A 14,066-nucleotide genomic window follows, 5' to 3' on the forward strand; every position below is an offset into this window, starting at 1 on the left:
GTGTTGTTGTATTGTTGAGTGTATCATGGGATCTCACCTGAAATCTGTGGCTTGACTACAAACCTGTAACCTATGCTACTGTGGCCTATAGAGCTAGAAGGCTGGATAACCAGGTGTGTAAAGGTGTGAAGTGGGATAGATGGCCTGCAGTCCTATCCCAAATGGACAACTAATCCCTATGTACTTGCGGAGATCTGAGAGGATGCGATTGGTATAAGAAACACGACTAAACTTCAACCTCCGGAGGGGTCAAAAAAATGCATTTTCATTGTCGGCAGGATTTGAACCTGCGCAGGAAGATCCTAATGGATTTCTAGTCCATCACCTTAACCACTCGGCCACGACAACGTTGACAGAAGAAAACAGGCTTGTTAGGAGTGAATGGGCCAACAGGCATAGCCTACTGAAAGTGAAATTTAACAACTGAAAGATAATGCAGTAACTCATTATAATGCAATAACACAAAATGTTCCCCTCATTCATTTGTTATTAAGTCCAGCTGTTTTCTTATTTAACCTTGATCTTTGCTCAGCTCCAGAAGGTCTGCATTTGAGAGTGTTTATTATGAATTGTTATTTCACTGTGTGAAGTTGTTATTTCATAATTCTTATTATTACTGCTGAGCAGCATGACTCCTGAGAGGCACTAAAAAACTGTCAGAAGTGGGATTTGAACCCACGCCTCCATGGGAGACTGCGACCTGAACGCAGCGCCTTAGACCGCTCGGCCATCCTGACTACAGCACAGTAACTGGGTATCGGGTTAAAGTGTATGCGGTAAAAGTAGAAATATGAACAACGCTCTAAAATCACCACAGAGACCAGAACAACTATGCACGATACTGACTTGCACTTTCAATAGTCATTTGTTTTTATAAATTAAAAAGTCCAGTCATTGATTTAACCTCAATATGGCCTTCAATGGGAAAGAGTAGTAAATCGTCATTGAATGAGCGCTAAACTGGCATCAGAATATGGCCATTCTGATATAAATGATAAAATTCCTCAGATAAGACTGAAAAAGTGTCTGGAAATATCAGCAACCATCGGGGTAAGAGTGACAACGGGTCCACATGGGGGAAATCCTTACAAATGGCTTAATGAGTCATTTCAACGCAATCGTGTTATTATTTATTTTTAGGGTTTAACAAGGCAGCTCACCTGTGACTTGACATTAGATGCGGCGACTTTGATTACCCTGCAGACGATATTTTTGTTCTTCCCGCCAATACAATCCACTGACAACGACCGACGAGTTCTGCGTTCCGAGATTATTTTTGTTATTTGCCTGTTTGGGGCCCGCCTGTGAAATTGCGCGATTCTTGCAATTCTCTTTCAGCCTCTCATCAACTAGCTGTTTTTGCAGAATATTAAAAATATGATAGTTATTCACTACTCATATTAACTAGGTGTCATTTACGTTACCTTAAGTCATTTATTTTTCAACTGGATTTTACAAAGGTGCATGACATGCAGGCGCTAAAAAATTGTCAGGAGGGGGTTTCAAACCATGCCTATAGGGGAGTCTGCGACCTGAATGACTTAATGGTTATTTTCAATGCAATCGAGTTTTTCTTTTTCTTTTAGGGTTTAACAAGGTTTTTCACCTGTTACCTGTGGCTTGACTTTAGATGTGGCCAGTTCGATTACCCTGCAGCCTAAGAGTGTCTTCAGAATATGGCCAATTTGACATGAATTTAAAAATGCCTCAGATAGGACGAAAAAAGTGTCCGGAGCTTCCCGTCAGGGTAAGAGTGACAACAGGTTTCCACATGTCAAAATGGGGGAAATCTTAGCAAATGGCTTCATGGTTATTCATGAGAATCGTGTTGTTGTATTGTTGAGTGTATCATGGGATCTCACCTGAAATCTGTGGCTTGACTACAAACCTGTAACCTATGCTACTGTGGCCTATAGAGCTAGAAGGCTGGATAACCAGGTGTGTAAAGGTGTGAAGTGGGACAGATGGCCTGCAGTCCTATCCCAAATGGACAACTAATCCCTATGTACTTGCGGAGATCTGAGAGGATGCGATTGGTATAAGAAACACGACTAAACTTCAACCTCCGGAGGGGTCAAAAAAATGCATTTTCGTTGTCGGCAGGATTTGAACCTGCACAGGAAGATCCTAATGGATTTCTAGACCATCGCCTTAACCACTCGGCCTCGACAACATTGACAGAAGAAAACAAGCTTGTTAGGAGTGAATGGGCCAACAGGCATAGCCTACAGAAAGTGAAATTTAACAACTGAAAGATAATGCAGTAACTCATTATAATGCAATAACACAAAATGTTCCCCTCATTCATTTGTTATTAAGTCCAGCTGTTTTCTTATTTAACCTTGATCTTTGCTCAGCTCCAGAAGGTCTGCATTTGAGAGTGTTTATTATGAATTGTTATTTCACTGTGTGAAGTTGTTATTTCATCATTCTTATTATTACTGCTGAGCAGCATGACTCCTGAGAGGCACTAAAAAACTGTCAGAAGTGGGATTTGAACCCACGCCTCCATGGAAGACTGCGACATGAACGCAGCGCCTTAGACCGCTCGGCCATCCTGACTACAGCACAGTAACTGGGTATCGGGTTAAAGTGTATGCGGTAAAAGTAGAAATATGAACAACGCTCTAAAATCACCACAGAGACCAGAACAACTATGCACGATACTGACTTGCACTTTCAATAGTCATTTGTTTTTATAAATTAAAAAGTCCAGTCATTGATTTAACCTCAATATGGCCTTCAATGGGAAAGAGTAGTAAATCGCCATTGAATGAGCGCTAAACTGGCATCAGAATATGGCCATTCTGATATAAATGATAAAATTCCTCAGATAAGACTGAAAAAGTGTCTGGAAATATCAGCAACCATCAGGGTAAGAGTGACAACAGGTCCACATGGGGGAAATCCTTACAAATGGCTTAATGGGTCATTTCAACGCAATCGTGTTATTATTTATTTTTAGGGTTTAACAAGGCAGCTCACCTGTGACTTGACATTAGATGCGGCGACTTCGATTACCCTGCAGACGATATTTTTGTTCTTCCCGCCAATACAATCCACTGACAACGACCGACGAGTTCTGCGTTCCGAGATTATTTTTGTTATTTGCCTGTTTGGGGCCCGCCTGTGAAATTGCGCGATTCTTGCAATTCTCTTTCAGCCTCTCATCAACTAGCTGTTTTTGCAGAATATTACAAATACGATAGTTATTCACTACTCATATTAACTAGGTGTCATTTACGTTACCTTAAGTCATTTATTTTTCAACTGGATTTTACAAAGGTGCATGACATGCAGGCGCTAAAAAGTTGTCAGGAGGGGGTTTCAAACCATGCCTATAGGGGAGTCTGCGACCTGAATGACTTAATGGTTATTTTCAATGCAATCGAGTTTTTTCTTTTTCTTTTAGGGTTTAACAAGGTTTCTCACCTGTTACCTGTGGCTTGACTTTAGATGTGGCCAGTTCGATTACCCTGCAGACTATAAGAGTGTCTTCAGAATATGGCCAATTTGACATGAATTTAAAAATGCCTCAGATAGGACCAAAAAAGTGTCTGGAGCTTCCCGTCAGGGTAAGAGTGACAACAGGTTTCCACATGTCAAAATGGGGGAAATCTTAGCAAATGGCTTAATGGTTATTCATGAGAATCGTGTTGTTGTATTGTTGAGTGTATCATGGGATCTCACCAGAAATCTGTGGCTTGACTACAAACCTGTCACCTATGCTACTGTGGCCTATAGAGCTAGAAGGCTGGATAACCAGGTGTGTAAAGGTGTGAAGTGGGATAGATGGCCTGCAGTCCTATCCAAAATGGACAACTAATCCCTATGTACTTGCGGAGATCTGAGAGGATGCGATTGGTATAAGAAACACGACTAAACTTCAACCTCCGGAGGGGTCAAAAAAATGCATTTTCGTTGTCGTCAGGATTTGAACCTGCGCAGGAAGATCCTAGTGGGTTTCTAGTCCATCGCCTTAACCACTCGGCCACGACAACGTTGACAGAACCAAACAGGCTTGTTAGGAGTGAATGGGCCAACAGGCATAGCCTACAGAAAGTGAAATTTAACAACTGAAAGATAATGCAGCAACTCATTATAATGCAATAACACAAAATGTTCCCCTCATTCATTTGTTATTAAGTCCAGCTGTTTTCTTATTTAACCTTGATCTTTGCTCAGCTCCAGAAGGTCTGCATTTGAGAGTGTTTATTATGAATTGTTATTTCACTGTGTGAAGTTGTTATTTCATCATTCTTATTATTACTGCTGAGCAGCATGACTCCTGAGAGGCACTAAAAAACTGTCAGAAGTGGGATTTGAACCCACGCCTCCATGGGAGACTGCGACCTGAACGCAGCGCCTTAGACCGCTCGGCCATCCTGACTACAGCACAGTAACTGGGTATCGGGTTAAAGTGTATGCGGTAAAAGTAGAAATATGAACAACGCTCTAAAATCACCACAGAGACCAGAACAACTATGCACGATACTGACTTGCACTTTCAATAGTCATTTGTTTTTATAAATTAAAAAGTCCAGTCATTGATTTAACCTCAATATGGCCTTCAATGGGAAAGAGTAGTAAATCGCCATTGAATGAGCGCTAAACTGGCATCAGAATATGGCCATTCTGATATAAATGATAAAATTCCTCAGATAAGACTGAAAAAGTGTCTGGAAATATCAGCAACCATCAGGGTAAGAGTGACAACAGGTCCACATGGGGGAAATCCTTACAAATGGCTTAATGGGTCATTTCAACGCAATCGTGTTATTATTTATTTTTAGGGTTTAACAAGGCAGCTCACCTGTGACTTGACATTAGATGCGGCGACTTCGATTACCCTGCAGACGATATTTTTGTTCTTCCCGCCAATACAATCCACTGACAACGACCGACGAGTTCTGCGTTCCGAGATTATTTTTGTTATTTGCCTGTTTGGGGCCCGCCTGTGAAATTGCGCGATTCTTGCAATTCTCTTTCAGCCTCTCATCAACTAGCTGTTTTTGCAGAATATTACAAATACGATAGTTATTCACTACTCATATTAACTAGGTGTCATTTACGTTACCTTAAGTCATTTATTTTTCAACTGGATTTTACAAAGGTGCATGACATGCAGGCGCTAAAAAGTTGTCAGGAGGGGGTTTCAAACCATGCCTATAGGGGAGTCTGCGACCTGAATGACTTAATGGTTATTTTCAATGCAATCAAGTTTTTTCTTTTTCTTTTAGGGTTTAACAAGGTTTCTCACCTGTTACCTGTGGCTTGACTTTAGATGTGGCCAGTTCGATTACCCTGCAGCCTAAGAGTGTCTTCAGAATATGGCCAATTTGACATGAATTTAAAAATGCCTCAGTTAGGACCAAAAAAGTGTCTGGAGCTTCCCGTCAGGGTAAGAGTGACAACAGGTTTCCACATGTCAAAATGGGGGAAATCTTAGCAAATGGCTTAATGGTTTTCATGAGAATCGTGTTGTTGTATTGTTGAGTGTATCATGGGATCTCACCTGAAATCTGTGGCTTGACTACAAACCTGTAACCTATGCTACTGTGGCCTATAGAGCTAGAAGGCTGGATAACCAGGTGTGTAAAGGTGTGAAGTGGGACAGATGGCCTGCAGTCCTATCCCAAATGGACAACTAATCCCTATGTACTTGCGGAGATCTGAGAGGATGCGATTGGTATAAGAAACACGACTAAACTTCAACCTCCGGAGGGGTCAAAAAAACGCATTTTCGTTGTCGGCAGGATTTGAACCTGCGCAGGAAGATCCTAATGGATTTCTAGTCCATCGCCTTAACCACTCGGCCACGACAACATTGACAGAAGAAAACAAGCTTGTTAGGAGTGAATGGGCCAACAGGCATAGCCTACAGAAAGTGAAATTTAACAACTGAAAGATAATGCAGTAACTCATTATAATGCAATAACACAAAATGTTCCCCTCATTCATTTGTTATTAAGTCCAGCTGTTTTCTTATTTAACCTTGATCTTTGCTCAGCTCCAGAAGGTCTGCATTTGAGAGTGTTTATTATGAATTGTTATTTCACTGTGTGAAGTTGTTATTTCATCATTCTTATTATTACTGCTGAGCAGCATGCGGCACTAAAAAACTGTCAGAAGTGGGATTTGAACCCACGCCTCCATGGGAGACTGCGACCTGAACGCAGCGCCTTAGACCGCTCGGCCATCCTGACTACAGCACAGTAACTGGGTATCGGGTTAAAGTGTATGCGGTAAAAGTAGAAATATGAACAACGCTCTAAAATCCCCACAGAGACCAGAACAACTATGCACGATACTGACTTGCACTTTCAATAGTCATTTGTTTTTATAAATTAAAAAGTCCAGTCATTGATTTAACCTCAATATGGCCTTCAATGGGAAAGAGTAGTAAATCGTCATTGAATGAGCGCTAAACTGGCATCAGAATATGGCCATTCTGATATAAATGATAAAATTCCTCAGATAAGACTGAAAAAGTGTCTGGAAATATCAGCAACCATCAGGGTAAGAGTGACAACAGGTCCACATGGGGGAAATCCTTACAAATGGCTTAATGAGTCATTTCAACGCAATCGTGTTATTATTTATTTTCAGGGTTTAACAAGGCAGCTCACCTGTGATTTGACATTAGATGCGGCGACTTTGATTACCCTGCAGACGATATTTTTGTTCTTCCTGCCAATACAATCCACTGACAACGACCGACGAGTTCTGCGTTCCGAGATTATTTTTGTTATTTGCCTGTTTGGGGCCCGCCTGTGAAATTGCGCGATTCTTGCAATTCTCTTTCAGCCTCTCATCAACTAGCTGTTTTTGCAGAATATTACAAATACGATAGTTATTCACTACTCATATTAACTAGGTGTCATTTACGTTACCTTAAGTCATTTATTTTTCAACTGGATTTTACAAAGGTGCATGACATGCAGGCGCTAAAAAGTTGTCAGGAGGGGGTTTCAAACCATGCCTATAGGGGAGTCTGCGACCTGAATGACTTAATGGTTATTTTCAATGCAATCAAGTTTTTTCTTTTTCTTTTAGGGTTTAACAAGGTTTCTCACCTGTTACCTGTGGCTTGACTTTAGATGTGGCCAGTTCGATTACCCTGCAGCCTAAGAGTGTCTTCAGAATATGGCCAATTTGACATGAATTTAAAAATGCCTCAGTTAGGACCAAAAAAGTGTCTGGAGCTTCCCGTCAGGGTAAGAGTGACAACAGGTTTCCACATGTCAAAATGGGGGAAATCTTAGCAAATGGCTTCATGGTTTTCATGAGAATCGTGTTGTTGTATTGTTGAGTGTATCATGGGATCTCACCTGAAATCTGTGGCTTGACTACAAACCTGTAACCTATGCTACTGTGGCCTATAGAGCTAGAAGGCTGGATAACCAGGTGTGTAAAGGTGTGAAGTGGGACAGATGGCCTGCAGTCCTATCCCAAATGGACAACTAATCCCTATGTACTTGCGGAGATCTGAGAGGATGCGATTGGTATAAGAAACACGACTAAACTTCAACCTCCGGAGGGGTCAAAAAAATGCATTTTCATTGTCGGCAGGATTTGAACCTGCGCAGGAAGATCCTAATGGATTTCTAGTCCATCGCCTTAACCACTCGGCCACGACAACATTGACAGAAGAAAACAAGCTTGTTAGGAGTGAATGGGCCAACAGGCATAGCCTACAGAAAGTGAAATTTAACAACTGAAAGATAATGCAGTAACTCATTATAATGCAATAACTCATTATAATGCAATAACACAAAATGTTCCCCTCATTCATTTGTTATTAAGTCCAGCTGTTTTCTTATTTAACCTTGATCTTTGCTCAGCTCCAGAAGGTCTGCATTTGAGAGTGTTTATTATGAATTGTTATTTCACTGTGTGAAGTTGTTATTTCATCATTCTTATTATTACTGCTGAGCAGCATGACTCCTGAGAGGCACTAAAAAACTGTCAGAAGTGGGATTTGAACCCACGCCTCCATGGGAGACTGCGACCTGAACGCAGCGCCTTAGACCGCTCGGCCATCCTGACTACAGCACAGTAACTGGGTATCGGGTTAAAGTGTATGCGGTAAAAGTAGAAATATGAACAACGCTCTAAAATCACCACAGAGACCAGAACAACTATGCACGATACTGACTTGCACTTTCAATAGTCATTTGTTTTTATAAATTAAAAAGTCCAGTCATTGATTTAACCTCAATATGGCCTTCAATGGGAAAGAGTAGTAAATCGTCATTGAATGAGCGCTAAACTGGCATCAGAATATGGCCATTCTGATATAAATGATAAAATTCCTCAGATAAGACTGAAAAAGTGTCTGGAAATATCAGCAACCATCAGGGTAAGAGTGACAACAGGTCCACATGGGGGAAATCCTTACAAATGGCTTAATGAGTCATTTCAACGCAATCGTGTTATTATTTATTTTCAGGGTTTAACAAGGCAGCTCACCTGTGATTTGACATTAGATGCGGCGACTTTGATTACCCTGCAGACAATATTTTTGTTCTTCCCGAAAATACAATCCACTGACAACGACCGACGAGTTCTGCGTTCCTAGATTATTTTTGTTATTTGCCTGTTTGGGGCCCGCCTGTGAAATTGCGCGATTCTTGCAATTCTCTTTCAGCCTCTCATCAACTAGCTGTTTTTGCAGAATATTACAAATACGATAGTTATTCACTACTCATATTAACTAGGTGTCATTTACGTTACCTTAAGTCATTTATTTTTCAACTGGATTTTACAAAGGTGCATGACATGCAGGCGCTAAAAAGTTGTCAGGAGGGGGTTTCAAACCATGCCTATAGGGGAGTCTGCGACCTGAATGACTTAATGGTTATTTTCAATGCAATTGAGTTTTTTCTTTTTCTTTTAGGGTTTAACAAGGTTTCTCACCTGTTACCTGTGGCTTGACTTTAGATGTGGCCAGTTCGATTACCCTGCAGACTATAAGAGTGTCTTCAGAATATGGCCAATTTGACATGAATTTAAAAATGCCTCAGATAGGACCAAAAAAGTGTCTGGAGCTTCCCGTCAGGGTAAGAGTGACAACAGGTTTCCACCTGTCAAAATGGGGGAAATCTTAGCAAATGGCTTAATGGTTATTCATGAGAATCGTGTTGTTGTATTGTTGAGTGTATCATGGGATCTCACCTGAAATCTGTGGCTTGACTACAAACCTGTAACCTATGCTACTGTGGCCTATAGAGCTAGAAGGCTGGATAACCAGGTGTGTAAAGGTGTGAAGTGGGATAGATGGCCTGCAGTCCTATCCCAAATGGACAACTAATCCCTATGTACTTGCGGAGATCTGAGAGGATGCGATTGGTATAAGAAACACGACTAAACTTCAACCTCCGGAGGGGTCAAAAAAATGCATTTTCGTTGTCGGCAGGATTTGAACCTACGCAGGAAGATCCTAATGGATTTCTAGTCCATCGCCTTAACCACTCGGCCACGACAACGTTGACAGAAGAAAACAGGCTTGTTAGGAGTGAATGGGCCAACAGGCATAGCCTACAGAAAGTGAAATTTAACAACTGAAAGATAATGCAGTAACTCATTATAATGCAATAACACAAAATGTTCCCCTCATTCATTTGTTATTAAGTCCAGCTGTTTTCTTATTTAACCTTGATCTTTGCTCATCTCCAGAAGGTCTGCATTTGAGAGTGTTTATTATGAATTGTTATTTCACTGTGTGAAGTTGTTATTTCATCATTCTTATTATTACTGCTGAGCAGCATGACTCCTGAGAGGCACTAAAAAACTGTCAGAAGAGGGATTGAACCCACGCCTCCATGGGAGACTGCGAGCTGAACGCAGCGCCTTAGACCGCTCGGCCATCCTGACTACAGCACAGTAACTGGGTATCGGGTTAAAGTGTATGCGGTAAAAGTAGAAATATGAACAACGCTCTAAAATCACCACAGAGACCAGAACAACTATGCACGATACTGACTTGCACTTTCAATAGTCATTTGTTTTTATAAATTAAAAAGTCCAGTCATTGATTTAACCTCAATATGGCCTTCAATGGGAAAGAGTAGTAAATCGTCATTGAATGAGCGCTAAACTGGCATCAGAATATGGCCATTCTGATATAAATGATAAAATTCCTCAGATAAGACTGAAAAAGTGTCTGGAAATATCAGCAACCATCAGGGTAAGAGTGACAACAGGTCCACATGGGGGAAATCCTTACAAATGGCTTAATGAGTCATTTCAACGCAATCGTGTTATTATTTATTTTCAGGGTTTAACAAGGCAGCTCACCTGTGATTTGACATTAGATGCGGCGACTTTGATTACCCTGCAGACGATATTTTTGTTCTTCCCGCCAATACAATCCACTGACAACGACCGACAAGTTCTGCGTTCCTAGATTATTTTTGTTATTTGCCTGTTTGGGGCCCGCCTGTGAAATTGCGCGATTCTTGCAATTCTCTTTCAGCCTCTCATCAACTAGCTGTTTTTGCAGAATATTACAAATACGATAGTTATTCACTACTCATATTAACTAGGTGTCATTTACGTTACCTTAAGTCATTTATTTTTCAACTGGATTTTACAAAGGTGCATGACATGCAGGCGCTAAAAAGTTGTCAGGAGGGGGTTTCAAACCATGCCTATAGGGGAGTCTGCGACCTGAATGACTTAATGGTTATTTTCAATGCAATCAAGTTTTTTCTTTTTCTTTTAGGGTTTAACAAGGTTTCTCACCTGTTACCTGTGGCTTGACTTTAGATGTGGCCAGTTCGATTACCCTGCAGCCTAAGAGTGTCTTCAGAATATGGCCAATTTGACATGAATTTAAAAATGCCTCAGTTAGGACCAAAAAAGTGTCTGGAGCTTCCCGTCAGGGTAAGAGTGACAACAGGTTTCCACATGTCAAAATGGGGGAAATCTTAGCAAATGGCTTAATGGTTATTCATGAGAATCGTGTTGTTGTATTGTTGAGTGTATCATGGGATCTCACCTGAAATCTGTGGCTTGACTACAAACCTGTAACCTATGCTACTGTGGCCTATAGAGCTAGAAGGCTGGATAACCAGGTGTGTAAAGGTGTGAAGTGGGACAGATGGCCTGCAGTCCTATCCCAAATGGACAACTAATCCCTATGTACTTGCAGAGATCTGAGAGGATGCGATTGGTATAAGAAACACGACTAAACTTCAACCTCCGGAGGGGTCAAAAAAATGCATTTTCGTTGTCGGCAGGATTTGAACCTGCGCAGGAAGATCCTAATGGATTTCTAGTCCATCGCCTTAACCACTCGGCCACGACAACGTTGACAGAAGAAAACAAGCTTGTTAGGAGTGAATGGGCCAACAGGCATAGCCTACAGAAAGTGAAATTTAACAACTGAAAGATAATGCAGTAACTCATTATAATGCAATAACACAAAATGTTCCCCTCATTCATTTGTTATTAAGTCCAGCTGTTTTCTTATTTAACCTTGATCTTTGCTCAGCTCCAGAAGGTCTGCATTTGAGAGTGTTTATTATGAATTGTTATTTCACTGTGTGAAGTTGTTATTTCATCATTCTTATTATTACTGATGAGCAGCATGACTCCTGAGAGGCACTAAAAAACTTTCAGAAGTGGGATTTGAACCCACGCCTCCATGGGAGACTGCAACCTGAACGCAGCGCCTTAGACCGCTCGGCCATCCTGACTACAGCACAGTAACTGGGTATCGGGTTAAAGTGTATGCGGTAAAAGTAGAAATATGAACAACACTCTAAAATCACCACAGAGACCAGAACAACTATGCACGATGCTGACTTGCACTTTCAATAGTCATTTGTTTTTATAAATTAAAAAGTCCAGTCATTGATTTAACCTCAATATGGCCTTCAATGGGAAAGAGTAGTAAATCGTCATTGAATGAGCGCTAAACTGGCATCAGAATATGGCCATTCTGATATAAATGATAAAATTCCTCAGATAAGACTGAAAAAGTGTCTGGAAATATCAGCAACCATCAGGGTAAGAGTGACAACAGGTCCACATGGGGGAAATCCTTACAAATGGCTTAATGAGTCATTTCAACGCAATCGTGTTATTATTTATTTTCAGGGTTTAACAAGGCAGCTCACCTGTGATTTGACATTAGATGCGGCGACTTTGATTACCCTGCAGACGATATTTTTGTTCTTCCCGCCAATACAATCCACTGACAACGACCGACGAGTTCTGCGTTCCGAGATTATTTTTGTTATTTGCCTGTTTGGGGCCCGCCTGTGAAATTGCGCGATTCTTGCAATTCTCTTTCAGCCTCTCATCAACTAGCTGTTTTTGCAGAATATTACAAATACGATAGTTATTCACTACTCATATTAACTAGGTGTCATTTACGTTACCTTAAGTCATTTATTTTTCAACTGGATTTTACAAAGGTGCATGACATGCAGGCGCTAAAAAGTTGTCAAGAGGGGGTTTCAAACCATGCCTATAGGGGAGTCTGCGACCTGAATGACTTAATGGTTATTTTCAATGCAATCAAGTTTTTTCTTTTTCTTTTAGGGTTTAACAAGGTTTCTCACCTGTTACCTGTGGCTTGACTTTAGATGTGGCCAGTTCGATTACCCTGCAGCCTAAGAGTGTCTTCAGAATATGGCCAATTTGACATGAATTTAAAAATGCCTCAGTTAGGACCAAAAAAGTGTCTGGAGCTTCCCGTCAGGGTAAGAGTGACAACAGGTTTCCACATGTCAAAATGGGGGAAATCTTAGCAAATGGCTTAATGGTTATTCATGAGAATCGTGTTGTTGTATTGTTGAGTGTATCATGGGATCTCACCTGAAATCTGTGGCTTGACTACAAACGTGTAACCTATGCTACTGTGGCCTATAGAGCTAGAAGGCTGGATAACCAGGTGTGTAAAGGTGTGAAGTGGGACAGATGGCCTGCAGTCCTATCCCAAATGGACAACTAATCCCTATGTACTTGCGGAGATCTGAGAGGATGCGATTGGTATAAGAAACACGACTAAACTTCAACCTCCGGAGGGGTCAAAAAAATGCATTTTCGTTGTCGGCAGGATTTGAACCTGCGCAGGAAGATCCTAATGGATTTCTAGTCCATCGCCTTAACCACTCGGCCACGACAACGTTGACAGAAGAAAACAAGCTTGTTAGGAGTGAATGGGCCAACAGGCATAGCCTACAGAAAGTGAAATTTAACAACTGAAAGATAATGCAGTAACTCATTATAATGCAATAACACAAAATGTTCCCCTCATTCATTTGTTATTAAGTCCAGCTGTTTTCTTATTTAACCTTGATCTTTGCTCAGCTCCAGAAGGACTGCATTTGAGAGTGTTTATTATGAATTGTTATTTCACTGTGTGAAGTTGTTATTTCATCATTCTTATTATTACTGCTGAGCAGCATGACTCCTGAGAGGCACTAAAAAACTGTCAGAAGTGGGATTTGAACCCACGCCTCCATGGGAGACTGCGACCTGAACGCAGCGCCTTAGACCGCTCGGCCATCCTGACTACAGCACAGTAACTGGGTATCGGGTTAAAGTGTATGCGGTAAAAGTAGAAATATGAACAACGCTCTAAAATCACCACAGAGACCAGAACAACTATGCACGATACTGACTTGCACTTTCAATAGTCATTTGTTTTTATAAATTAAAAAGTCCAGTCATTGATTTAACCTCAATATGGCCTTCAATGGGAAAGAGTAGTAAATCGTCATTGAATGAGCGCTAAACTGGCATCAGAATATGGCCATTCTGATATAAATGATAAAATTCCTCAGATAAGACTGAAAAAGTGTCTGGAAATATCAGCAACCATCAGGGTAAGAGTGACAACAGGTCCACATGGGGGAAATCCTTACAAATGGCTTAATGAGTCATTTCAACGCAATCGTGTTATTATTTATTTTCAGGGTTTAACAAGGCAGCTCACCTGTGATTTGACATTAGATGCGGCGACTTTGATTACCCTGCAGACGATATTTTTGTTCTTCCCGCCAATAAAATCCACTGACAACGACCGACGAGTTCTGCGTTCCGAGATTATT

At 41.0% G+C, this 14,066-nt stretch overlaps 9 non-coding genes across 9 annotated transcripts; all 9 read right to left on the reverse strand.

Moving 5' to 3' along the window:
* Positions 1-654: 654 nt before the first annotated feature.
* On the reverse strand, positions 655-737 carry trnal-cag. Its single transcript has one exon. It is a non-coding gene; the product is annotated as a tRNA-Leu (tRNA).
* A 3,570-nt stretch (positions 738-4,307) lies between these two features.
* Positions 4,308-4,390, reverse strand: trnal-cag. Its single transcript has one exon. It is a non-coding gene; the product is annotated as a tRNA-Leu (tRNA).
* Positions 4,391-5,744: 1,354 nt separating this feature from the next.
* Positions 5,745-5,826, reverse strand: trnas-aga. The gene has a single exon. It is a non-coding gene; the product is annotated as a tRNA-Ser (tRNA).
* A 297-nt stretch (positions 5,827-6,123) lies between these two features.
* trnal-cag lies at positions 6,124-6,206 on the reverse strand. Its single transcript has one exon. It is a non-coding gene; the product is annotated as a tRNA-Leu (tRNA).
* A 1,760-nt stretch (positions 6,207-7,966) lies between these two features.
* Positions 7,967-8,049, reverse strand: trnal-cag. The gene has a single exon. It is a non-coding gene; the product is annotated as a tRNA-Leu (tRNA).
* A 1,357-nt stretch (positions 8,050-9,406) lies between these two features.
* trnas-aga lies at positions 9,407-9,488 on the reverse strand. The gene has a single exon. It is a non-coding gene; the product is annotated as a tRNA-Ser (tRNA).
* Positions 9,489-11,231: 1,743 nt separating this feature from the next.
* trnas-aga lies at positions 11,232-11,313 on the reverse strand. The gene has a single exon. It is a non-coding gene; the product is annotated as a tRNA-Ser (tRNA).
* A 1,744-nt stretch (positions 11,314-13,057) lies between these two features.
* Positions 13,058-13,139, reverse strand: trnas-aga. The gene has a single exon. It is a non-coding gene; the product is annotated as a tRNA-Ser (tRNA).
* A 306-nt stretch (positions 13,140-13,445) lies between these two features.
* Positions 13,446-13,528, reverse strand: trnal-cag. Its single transcript has one exon. It is a non-coding gene; the product is annotated as a tRNA-Leu (tRNA).
* Between the last annotated feature and the right edge of the window lie 538 nt (positions 13,529-14,066).

Source organism: Oncorhynchus mykiss, unplaced genomic scaffold, assembly GCF_013265735.2.
Source record: "Oncorhynchus mykiss isolate Arlee unplaced genomic scaffold, USDA_OmykA_1.1 un_scaffold_325, whole genome shotgun sequence".
Lineage (NCBI taxonomy): Eukaryota > Metazoa > Chordata > Actinopteri > Salmoniformes > Salmonidae > Oncorhynchus > Oncorhynchus mykiss.